The 12,184-nt window shown below is 52.3% G+C and overlaps 1 long non-coding RNA gene across 5 annotated transcripts; it reads right to left on the bottom strand.

Moving 5' to 3' along the window:
• Positions 1–654: 654 nt before the first annotated feature.
• On the bottom strand, positions 655–4,471 carry LOC136018824 (uncharacterized). 5 transcript variants are annotated; one of them, XR_010614591.1, is made up of 4 exons: positions 4,195–4,471; positions 3,352–3,664; positions 3,067–3,192; positions 655–1,960 (listed from the first exon to the last, which is right to left on the bottom strand). It is a non-coding gene; the product is annotated as an uncharacterized LOC136018824 (long non-coding RNA). The 5 variants fall into 5 exon arrangements; XR_010614590.1 differs by having other exon boundaries at positions 3,734–4,471; XR_010614592.1 differs by adding an exon at positions 2,648–2,808 and having other exon boundaries at positions 3,352–4,471.
• Between the last annotated feature and the right edge of the window lie 7,713 nt (positions 4,472–12,184).

Genomic DNA, 12,184 nt, shown 5'->3' on the forward strand with positions numbered 1-12,184 from the left:
TGAGACATCCACCCCTTTATGTTCCTCCTCGCAGTGTCTTCTTCCTAGAGTAGCTACAGTGAGTATTTCACCTTGTGTCAGGCTGACACACAGCGTGTCACACACAGGCTCTGCAGCATCGGAGGTGAAGTACTGAGTAACTGGGATGATGCCAGGCTGGTCATCCCACACACAGCTGCAGAGGCCACCCAGCCTCAGCTCTTCCCACCAGTGTGAGTGCCTGGCAGATGTTTTGGGTTTGGAAAGTATGGCCATGACTTCTTGCATTTTCCTGCTCTGCGTAGCTGCTCCCAGCACTGAGCAGACAGACAGATGCATGCACACACTGCTGATCTCAGCCTGCCGTTCCAGGAGTAACCCTGCTGTCAGTGTGCTGCATGTATGCAAACCATGGGCAGCAACCTCATTCAAATTTGGTAGGCAATGGCATACACCTCTCCAGCTTGGAAGATAAACAACCCTGCCCCATTGCTTTGCCTTAGACACTCCTCAGCAAGAACTCCTCTCACACCAAAGCCTTCAGCAGCCTGAACATCCCCCGTGTCAGCACCATGATGGGTTTCTGGGGGTTTTTGGTGCTCAATAAGCATCATCTCACAGAAGTAAACCAACCCAAGCTGCACTAGCAAAATTCCCCGAAGATTATATGGGGGATTTTATTCAAGGGTGATTCTGGTTTAATCTTGCAGCTGGCCTTACTATAAACCTTTGGACTATAACACATACCAAATAACTCCACCTGCCCAGCTGATTACATTGGGATATTGTTATTAAAAAGAGTTACTTTGACATTTATAATCAAACATGCAAGCTTAACATTGAGGGATGGGATGGCACAGGGCCAGAACAAGTTCCCCCTGCCTGGGCCAGCACAGGCCACCCTGGGACAGGCAGCCCCTGCCCACCTCTGTGGGCACACAGGTGAGGAGGGGGACACCCATGGGGTGAACACACATAGCTCTGCCCACACCGATGCTCTCCCCACCGATGCTCTCCGTCATCCATGCAGCCCATCCATCATGCTGGAGCCAGTCTCCTGCCCTGTCCCAGCAGCAATCACAGAACACCAACCAAAAGAGGCAGGGAGGCTTCCCCCCCCTGCTTACATTGCTTTTTGCTCTTTTCTGCTGCCTTTTAAAAATCCAGATGAGAAAAGTACATATTGGAAGGTTATCCTTTGTATCTCATGATCACATCACAAGTTAGCATGTGACTTGGGAGGGAAAAACAAGTCTTTCCAGCAGATGTCAATGCAGTGAGTGAGCTCTGCTGACTGCTGTACCTTGATGTCTGCTGCCAAAGTCAATTCTTCGTGCAACCTTGAGGTAAAGAACCTCATGATTCATGAGGATCTTATCCTAATTAAGGAAAACTCAGATGACTTTCATTTTGGCTTTGCTGTTTAGCAACTCTGAATGTGATGTGTATGGAAGGATAAATAGCAGCCCTCAGCCTCTGTTTTGTAAACAGGCTCCAGCGCAGGAAGGACAAGGGCAGGTTTGGAGCCACGTGGAGTCATGTGCTCAGGAGACTGTGCAAAAACCTCTCAATGAGCAAAGGGAGAGATCAGACTGGAGCTCAGGCAGCCACCCTGCTGCTCATAGCCTGCAAAATGGCCTATAATGTTCTCTGGAGGCCAGGGCAGGCATTGGTGAGCTGTGCCACACAGCCCCAGGGGAGCAGAGGAGCATCTCTCCATAGGAGAGGGGGTCTGGTGCTACATAAACTTGCTGCCTTCCCTCTTTAAGCAAATCAGGGGTTGCCCATTCCCAAAGGGTCTGGTACCCGATGCTGCCTGTACCCTGGCACACATGGGTACCACAAAGCCCTTCCCCACCAGAGCACGGGGCTTGCTGTGGCCCCAGCGCAGCTCGGTTATCCTGGGATACAGCATCTCAGGGCAGGGCCCCGCAGCAGCTCCTGTCACATGGCGGGTCAGCAGCTCGTGGGAAGTCACAGCCTGAAAGTTAAAACCCGGTTACTTCAGCCAGCTCCTTCCCCACAGGAAACAAAACTTGGAGCTCAGCTTCAGCAGTCTGGGTTTGACACGACTTATCTTGCCCGCGGCCCCGGGCGGGTTTGTCTTGCCAAGCTCCTGACCCAGCTCCCAGACATGAAACCCTGCAGGGAAAGGACTCAGGGAAGGGCAGGAGGGGCAGAGATGGGTCGGTGCGGGGCAAAAGGAGCTGCTGTAGCTCTCCTGAAGCCCCACACTGGGACAGCTCTGCATGGAGAAGAAAGTCCCCGTCTGCAGGAGGCTGATGGGAAAAGCCAGCACGGCAAATATTCCCACGGTTGCCGTCTTTGAGCCCCAGGGAAGCCGACCCCCGGTGCACAGTGCGGCGTGGAGAAGCTGTTGCCCTTCCTTTTGCACAGGCTCCGTGGACAATTGGGCAGCTATTTTTAAACTGGCTTTTTCTTTTCCCCTGCAGAGGCTCTTGAATGGCTTTCCCCTCGCACACGGAAGCACAGGGAGCACGGATGTCGTCTCTCATTGTGATGGGAAAGGTTATCGGGTACAAAACAAAAGTGAAATCATCCGCTGGCATTCCTGGGACCAAAATAGCCGCCTGCTCTCCAGCGCTGACGTTATCACAGGGGAAGGAAGGCTCTGGATACAGGCAGCCCCGCTCCAGAGCTCACGTACCGGCCCTGCAGCAAGCCAACAGCCGGGCTGGCTATGAGCAGCAGCGGAATGAGGCATTCTTGCTGTGATGGATTGAAGACAACTCAGTGGATGAAGTCCCAAAGTTGCCATCACCACCAAGCAGCCACAGAGCCTTGCATGAGCATCACTCCAGCAGCAGCCTGGCAATAAAGCTTGCTTGTTTCACGTTAAGGGCCTAGAGACCCCTCAGGAACAGCAGGGGAGTGGGGATTGCTGCGGCAGATGGACACTCCTAACAGGGGGATGTGTGAGCTGCCAGTCCCCATCCCCAGCAGCTTGGGGGCTGCAGTGTCCTGCCCTCCCCAGCAGCAGAGCCAGTGCTGCACAGGGACACAGTGAACTGCAAAGACAAGGCTTGGCTATCAGCTCACTAAAAGCATCTTTGCTATTGGACTTACCTGGGGGTTATTTCGTTATTGTTTCATCCTCTTGCACAAATAGATTAAATGCAAGAAACGGCATCATCACAGGGCCAGGCACATCGATCAGGCCTGTCACGGCAGAACCGCTTAGGTGCTCCTCAACTGAAATGTGTCATAAACACTGGTTTAAGCAGAGCTTGCCACCAGCCCCCATGCTTAGGAGGACTCTGGTGCAGAGCTGCCCAGCACCACCCTGAGCCACAGCATGACCCTGCACAACCGATGTGCTGCCACTGCCCTGGTCCCCTTGTTGTCTCATACCTTTTTGCAGCCTCTCCCATTGAGCCATCTGCAAGAAAGGCCTGGGAAGCACCCAGTTCTGGGGGATCCCTGCTGACAGGTGCTTCGCATGGATCTCCTATGCTTCCAGCTACAGGAAACACCACTGCTGGAACGTCCCTGTTTCAATTCCTCTTGTCAAGGCAGGACCATGCAGGCATTCCATGCTGCCGTCCCTGGAGTGGTTCTGGTGGAAATCATTCCTAGTGGCACACCAAGGAGAGGAACCGGAGCGGGGATTGCAGGGAGACTCCAACACCCCAGACTGGTTGCTGCTCGCAGTCCTACTCACCACCTGCAAGTAAACCAAAAACATGGGTAAGGGCTGCAGGGTGCTTTGCAGATGGAGAAGGCAGAGACACACATGAGATCCCGCAGAGCCCAGTGGAGATGGAATGGCTGGCAGCTGGCATGCCAGAGCTATGGCACTGGCCAGGACATGGGGAGAGTAGGAGTTGGTAAACCCTTCAGTGATGCCCTCAGCACTTCCCATCCTGGAAGAGGAGCTCATCTGGGCTTTAGATGTAAACTTCCTGCAAAGCACAGACACTTCATTGCTTAAATATCTCCCTGTGAGACAACTGCCAGGGGTGAGGGGTGAGTCACGGCAGTGCTGAAGCTGAGAACCAAGGAACATGGAAGCTAGGGGTGAATTTTATTCCCCCCAAACACACAGTAAATTGTCCAAGGCATTTTCAATATCAGCCAAGTGCTCCACTGCCTGCCAAACCCAGATTCCTTTCAGAGATTTAAGGCTCCTCTTCATTTGAATTGCAGTAATGAACTAATACTGGGAGTGCCTCCAGCTGCCAGCAGCTGGCTTACGCTTAATTGCACCCCACAAGCATTTCCCTGGAGCTGCGGAGGCGCCCAGCCCAGCCCACGGGCACTGGTTCATGCAAAACCAAGCAGGTTGGGAAGCACAAGCCAGTGCTGTCCATACAGGCTCCGTTAGGGACAGCAGAGCCGCCGGAGCAGGCTCCGGTGCAGCTTTCCTGGCTTTGTTGACGGGTACGGCTTTATCGCTGTTAAAACACCGTTTGTTGCTATGACTTTCCCCCCCCCTTCTTAAATGTCAACTTGAAAAGAAAAATTCGGGAAAGGTCTCTTACCAGAGGGACTGGCACAACTCCAGTCACTTGGATAAACATGCATAGGGTCAGCTGCTGCAAGAGGGGATTTAGAACCAGTTATTTACCTGGTTGAACAAGCATTGTGTTCTGCAGGAAGGTGGGACTTCATGTACCTTGCAGGAAGCAATCAATCTCTTTACCACCCATTCATCTGCTGCCGGGATCATTAAATGCTTTGGACACCCAGAGAAGATGCTTGGCTCAGGATGCCCGATTCCCTATTCTAATGGGGCAGGAGTACTCATCAAAGCCCCAGCCTTACCCTGAGAGAACTGGGATACTACTGATCTAATGCTATGGAGAGGTGCTCACCAGCAGCACCACTGGACCCCTTCCCCAGGCACCTGCTGGGGCTGCTCTGCACCCCTGTATGGCATGGGGCTGGTAACACTTGGCTCTTCAAGCCAGTCAAGCCACTAATACTTGGCTGGAAGCAACGTGCCAGAGACCCCGCTAGTGAAGAGCAGCATTATACGTGCATAGAAGCAGATCCAGGGTCAGGTGCTGGAGTCCTCACAGGGCAAGGGGCTGCTTGCACAAAGAGGTCAGCCAGTGCATCGATAGGGAGCAGCCCCTACAGACACAGCCTCATGATGCCCTTTAGCTCTATATGCTGCTGCTGCACAAGATCTCAGTGGTATTGCTGTCTCTAACCTGGTAGGTTTCTACCCCGCCACTAAGCATTTTGGCTGCAGCCAAATCAAGGATTTGACTGAAATAATAAGCCTTTTTCCACTTGTTTCCCCTGCCCAGGCCTTCATCCCCATGGCTTTTTAGACAGGGAAACTTCAGATTTTGTTTTGCACAAAATTCATTGGATTTTTGCCCTTATGTGTATAACAAGTACGCTATTTATGATTTGCACAGAGTGCTCCATAGCTCAGTAGTACCACTCCACCAACTAGACAAGCCTGCTGCAAGATGGTTGATCATGTTAGGTTGATCAAAGGTCCCTAGGCATACCACCTCCATTCCTTCAGCATCCTCACTGCCCAGTGCACAACCAATGCTGCTTGAACCTAATGACTCACATTACTGTGCACAATGAGCAGCTCCATGGCCTCCAGCAGCATGCAAAGGGTACCACAAGGTGCAAGGTCAAAGGCATCATGGCTCTGCACAGTGGGAAACCACCACCATGAGGCTTTCAGAAGTTAAGCTGGACAGAAGAACTGTCAGCAGCGGGGAAAAGGGCGGCTGCTGGTCCTGCCAGTAAAAACAAAACCGGAGAAATGAGCCCACACCACTTCCGATCGGATGTGACAGCTCTGCCTGAAGTGCGCAGCAAACCCAGCCTGTGTCGCAAGCGCAGCAGGAGGCCCAGGGGCTCCCAAGTGATGGGAAGTGGAGAGCCGTGGTTCTAGGGGTGCAGGAGGGGGAGCCGTGGAAAGCTGTCCCTGCTTCTGCTCTTCCCTTCCCCACAGCCAGCACTGTGCACCCACTCACACAAGCCCGGAAGGAGCCCGGTCCCACTTACACATGCGCCACATCCCTGTTAATTCTGGTGTCCTGTCCTGGCAGCCTTCCCCTAGCCTGGGGTGGGTTTCTCTAAGAAAACCAGAGAAAGATTGTTTCCTATGGGCAGGGAATCTAAGAACGTCTCTCACCTCTGTGCTGGCCAGGAGAGGGGCTCTGGGCAGCCTGTTCCCAAACACAGCAACGCATTCCCACCAGGCCCCACACACCCCTTGAAATAATTCATTTTTCGTGGAATTCAGTCACTTGAAAAGAAAACAAGAAAAACAACAGAAAACCCTTCCACTGGCTTGCAGCAATATTTTGTCTGTAAATAATCTAGAGAGCAAGGTCACATTCCCAAGTGAAAGCGGAGCAGGGGTGGGCAGGAGGGGGGTGCGGAGCAGAGGGGTGTGCAGCCACAGCCCCAGGCCCTGCAGGCAGAGCTCTCCCTGCACAGGGGATGCCCACGGCAGGACCCCCTGGCACTCACTCGCCCCATGCCAAACGCACTGAGGTCCATGCTGTTCTGGAGCTGGCTCTCAGCAGCAGCTCCAGCGTGGGCACCAGCACAGCCCGCAGCCGCCAACCAGGACACGGTGCCCGGCTTTGCCAGGGCAAAGGGCAGCTCCTCCGGGACACGGGAGACACAGACCTCACCCAGCCCTGCAGTGCCAGCACCAGAGCTCAAAGCCAGCCGCCGGCCATGGGGCAGCGAGGGGAGCGCTGGGGGAAAGCACCCACAGCCCTGGACCGGCTGCAGAGCAGATGGCAGAACGCAGCCGGGATTTCTGGTTCGCGCAGTCTCTCGCCCCACTCACTCCCACGTTTAACCTTTTCCTCCCATGGGGCAGACCTTCGCTTGGCAAAAGCAACCAGGAAAGCTGGAAGGGTTTCAAAGCGGCAGGTGGTGTTCTGCTCTGAACATCACCAAGGACAATACACCACATCCCAAGGGATTGTTTTTTCCTTTGCAAAGCTTCAGGCTCCTTTTGTGCTATTTTGTGCCATTTTCAGAAGAGGTTATGAGAAATCATTTTCTTTGCTTCCATTTTCTATCCCAGGGCAGGGCAGTGCTGCTCTGGCACAGAGCTGCCTACTCGCCCTGCAGCAGGAACGCTTAAGGATGCCAGGTTTTTCATGCTGAGTCTGACTTGTGCTGGCCAGCAGCCCCACACAGGAGAGGTGCCCACGCTGGGACTGCCAGCAGAGCTCCTGCAGGTACATGTTCTGCAGGGCACGTAAGGGTTAGGGGAAAACAAAAGGAAAATATGATTAAAAACTCAACCCTTGCACACATTTGACACTTCTCATACCAGAAAGCTCAGGGGTTTCTGCAGTTTTGGGATGGAACCCACGTACTGACTGGCTGAGTGCAGCAGGCACTGGCTCTGCTGTAGCCCCATCACAGTGGAGCAAGACACCATCCCAGTGCTGCCCCATTTGGGGCTGTGTGAGGAAACAGGACCCGGCACAGCCCAAGCAGGAATCCAGCCCCCTGGGCAGAGCTGGCTGCTGTACCACATCCCACTGCTTGAGAATGCCACTATCCAGCTTGGGTATGAATCGCTCAAGGAACCACATCCCTAGCAGGCTCCCAGTGTGATTTGGTTCAACATTTGAAGTCCTTGTCTGTATCAAAGCACGCACCCATGTGCTGGGTATCAGGAAGCAAGCACTCACTCTGTGTGTGAAGCACCATCAGCTCTCAGCTGCCACTGGTCTTGTCAATACTGTTTTACAAGGTTATTTTACACCTGGCTGGTGGAATTCATTCTTGCTCATGCATTAGAACCATCCGAAAGCTATCTAATCACCACCCATCCAGTGTAGCACCAACACGGCCACTCCTTCACAGTCTTGTGCTTGGCACCAAGAGGCAGTGTGGCCATGCTGCCAGGGAGGAGGATGACACTGGCTACATCCAGCATGGCCATGCTTCCAGCAGAGCTCTAGGAGCACATACTCTGCTTCAGGAGAGGTGGGAAAGCCCCAGATCCAGCCCATATACCAGGAGATCAGGCACCGAGTGAGCTTCTGCTGTCAGCTTCTAGAGAGACAAGAGCTGAGCGCTGCCTGCCCTGCACTGACTCCTCACCAAGCCACATGGCTCTGCCTGTGTTCTAGGAGTCTCTAATGGGGACATCATACAGCTTCACAATTAATGCTCAGAAATTAATTACAACACTCTGGGATTCTTCTAAAGACACTAATCACTACAAGGAAGAAGCCAACCAGCCTGTTGGCTCGGCACACAGTGCTTTCTCTCTAGCACTTTGATGAAGCCACCTTTGCACTTTTACACACTGCGAATGAAAAGCACCAGCAAGAGCTTTGGTGTCAGACTGCCCATAGCAGAGCTCCAGTGCCATGCCTGGTCCTCCCTGAGGAGCAATGCAGCACAGACACCTTCCCCATGGTTAGATGAGCCTGGCCATCGTTCCCCACAGGCCCTGCATCAGGCCACATGTGATAATGATACAAATAACTAAAAGGCAGTATCCAGAAGCTGTAAGCCGGGTGTGGGGTTCCTGCTGTTACTCACCATGTGCTGAGCTGTTCAAACAAAAGAGCAGGCTGGGTCAAACACAGGAACTCCCTCAAGTGAACTGTTGTCACAGGTCACAATCATTAAAGGGATTAGACCTAAAGAGCACGAAGTTTCTGCAGTGCCTCCCATAGCTCTCTGTGGACAAGCTTTTCCAATGCCATGCACTGCGGTGTCTCTTACTACAGGACATGATGGATTTCCACTGCCCTGATAGCTGCTGTGATCCCCTACTGAATTAAAGCAGCCAAGTTAATAGGATTAATTCCTAATTAACAGAAACATGTAATGCACATCAGCTCTGACACAAAACGGGTGAACATCCAGAACATGAGACTGCCAATTGGCAAGTTCCTATTACAGGTTGCAGTGCTAGAAACTGATCACAGGCTGGGCAGAAACAAACGGCCTCTTCGAAAGGAAACCTCTGTGACAAGGAAAGCCAGGTCCTCTCTTTCTCGTTTGAATAAAGCAAATAGACCAAGCCCAAGCAGAGAAAAAGTCCAACAAAACGATCTTGTTAGCTCAGCAGAGTTGATTTTTAAACTTCCTACATTTGACTTCAAGTAAACCAGGATTTTATTTCACTCTGTTCTTATTGAAGAACTTCAGTTTGTGACAAGATAATGGTTAAAAGTGTGAAGGTAACACTTTAAGGTGCACCCAGTAACAGCAGTATTTATGAAGCAATTACACTGACTCTTTAAACCCTAAAGCAGGTAATTCCCAGCTGTGCCTGCTCTCCCCACACAGCATCTCGTCATGGCAGGGACAGCCCAGCTTGAGGCAGATACAGAAAGCAGGGAAACAGAAGTGAAACCCAGAAGTTTGTTTTCATTATCCAAACTGAATGAGCACAAGAGGTGAAATTACATTAATAAATGTCACACACTTGATCTTTTTTTCTTTCCAGTGATTCCCAGAGGGGAGGTTTGGCTGCTCAGTTACATTTGCAACAGGGCTCTCCCATCCTGCCCAGGCTTGGGTACCACCATGTGCACCCCACCACCATATGTGGAGAGAGCAGGATGCAGCAGCAGCACTAGTTCCTCCAGTGAGACATGCCAGACCAGATTTTTTGCATACCACAGCTCACAAAGTGCCATGTTAACACCATTCTGCAACTCACAGGTTTTGAGCTCTAACAGCTTCTCATTTTTAACGAGTCAAAAAGAAACCCACTTGCTAATTCAACGCCCTTGAGAACCATGATGAATAGATTGCTTTTTCCTTTAGAGAGAAGGCAGCTGGGCTCCTGCACTGCAGCCTTTGCCCGTGGTTACAATGGCTGCGCCTTCAGAAGGGAACTGGGTTGGGAGCAGGTGCTGTGCCAGCAGATAACACTAACAGCTCCAGTAAGATCAGAAGGAACAACACTGAAAACTGGGCCCTGCGAAGGTGTCTGTATACAGCACAGCAGGGAAGACTCCAAACTGGTGTGAGCATCCAGACAAGGGATGCAGCTCAGCCAGCACCTCCCTTCAAACACAGACCCTGCCCAGCAGGCAGGTGCCTTGAAGTGACCCACGATTGATGGCTTCTGCAGGTGTAGGCACATAGGACACCAGCAGAACCTGCAGCAATTACTGTGTGCTAATCATTAGGTAGGAGAAGGCTTGTTGCACCCACCACCTGTCAAGAAAGTCAGCCAAAGCTGAAGGTCAGCAAGCTGTTGTGAGGATTAGCTGCAGCCTTGTACTTAAAACATCCCCTATTCCCCTTCTGCATTTAAAGAAAGGAACAGCATCCTGCTTCCCTTTTCTGAGGCAGAAAAGAGGATGAGCAGCAGTTTTCAATTGAAATAGAGGACTTCACTGAGCCAAACTGTCAGCATGAAACCGAAAAAAATAAAACAGAAGTCATACAAATGTAAGTTAAGCCTAAACTGCCCCAGAATAAGCGAGGCTTTGCTGATATAGCCCTGGTCTTCAACCCCCCACGCATCAGAGTATGGCTCCGGCTGTGACAGGCAAGTCAGCCTCGTGCCAGGCTCCAGGAGCCTGGGCTGTGCCCCCTGCTCTCAAGGTGGCTGAGCAGACCACCATCAAGCAAGGGTTCCCAGCAGAGACCACAGGAGGCTGGCTCCAGGAAGCTACAGGCAGCATTGACACCGTGCTGCTGAGCTGCACTGCGGTCTCCTGACAGCCTTACAGCTTTCCCAAACTACCTGATTCTTCTAGCCTTAGACACCCACCCCCAGCATTCCCCAGGCCAGGGAAGAGCGGCAGACGGTCTCCAATCTGCACCTTGTAAAGGGTCCGGTTTACACCAAAGGCTGATTGTGACTTTATTCAAGGACATTTCCAGACCATTTTCTTCTCTTTTCCAGAGCACACGGTGAAAACCAGGATATCCTTTCTGCTATTGCTTTTGTGGGGCCTGCCAGATCAGGTTACACTGGAAATCAAAATACTCGTATTTTATCTTTGTTCTGCTTGGTACTGGAGAGGCACTGAGATCCACAGCAGATTTCCATGGAGCTTTTGCCCTCTGTTTAGAGCATTTCTTGCCTTGTCATTCGGCACACATGCCCCTATGCATCCTGTATTTCGGAAACTACCTTTGTTTCCCGGCACCAGCCAGCTCATTCCCACTGTAGCCAAAGTTGCCAGCACCACAGGCTCCCGGCTGGCCAGGAGGACTGGAGGCAAACGCCCGAGAGCATCCAGCTGCTGCCGGGGCAGGCGCCATCCCTGTGGGAACTTGGGAGAGGAACTGAGCACAATGGTCCCACACCACGGGCTCTTAATCCTCTTGCTGGGAGCAGCCAAGCTGGAGTTCGAGAACTGGAAGTCGGAGAACAAGCAGGCGTTTGTTCAGAGCAGGCAGCGCGGGGGGGAGCACCACCAGCTCCTTCCCGCCTCCGCGGGACTTACCATCCCTGAATGTCCCTTTTTGTCCTTCTCCCGCATCTGCGGCCGAGCGCACAACGCTGCTCTGTCCAGCGCTGGGCCGTGGTCCCTGCCACACACCTACCCCCGTGCCCAGTGGCCAGCGGAAAGAGAAGCAGTGTGGCCACTGCCAGCCACAGCGATGCCGGCCAAGGCTCAACTTTCCCAAGAGGAAGTCTAACACATGCCAACTGCTCTCCCTATGAAGGGACATGCCCTCTTTACAGGCAGTGCAGTGGGCTGACAGGTGACCAGGAAGAGAGGCTGAACAACAGGTTTGCACCATTCAGCAGGTATCAGATGCACCAGTGCCACAGAAACATCCACTTGTAGACAGGAGCATGAGACCGCCCACCACCCTCAAAAGTACAGCTGCTCGGTATTACTCATCTAGTAAGGTTAAGCTCCATCACCTACTGCTCAGTCATCATTGTAACACGTGTTAGAAACTCCAGTTTCAGGAAAAAAGGGTGCACTTGTGAAAGAGAGCGGCAGCAGCAAGTGTTGGCAGAGAACAAGAGTTCTTTTGCTCTGTACAAGCAGGAGCAGCTCTCAGAGAAGCCTGTCTGCACTCACCTATGCTAATGAACTCTGGAAAGTTTTGCTCTACAAAACCACATGGTTATTTCCAGTTGCTGTGGTGAAGATGGGCCTTTTGGACTGGATTTTCCGCTTAGGCTGACTTAGCCCTAGTTCTTACTGCAGGACTCCTCTGCAGCAAAAAGCAGTACCGCACCGCTCCGGTGCTGCACAGTTACTCATTTCAGGTCAAAGCACCAGGAAGGTGA

The sequence above is a fragment of the Lathamus discolor genome, chromosome 8 (assembly GCF_037157495.1).
Source record: "Lathamus discolor isolate bLatDis1 chromosome 8, bLatDis1.hap1, whole genome shotgun sequence".
In the NCBI taxonomy this organism is placed as follows: domain Eukaryota; kingdom Metazoa; phylum Chordata; class Aves; order Psittaciformes; family Psittacidae; genus Lathamus; species Lathamus discolor.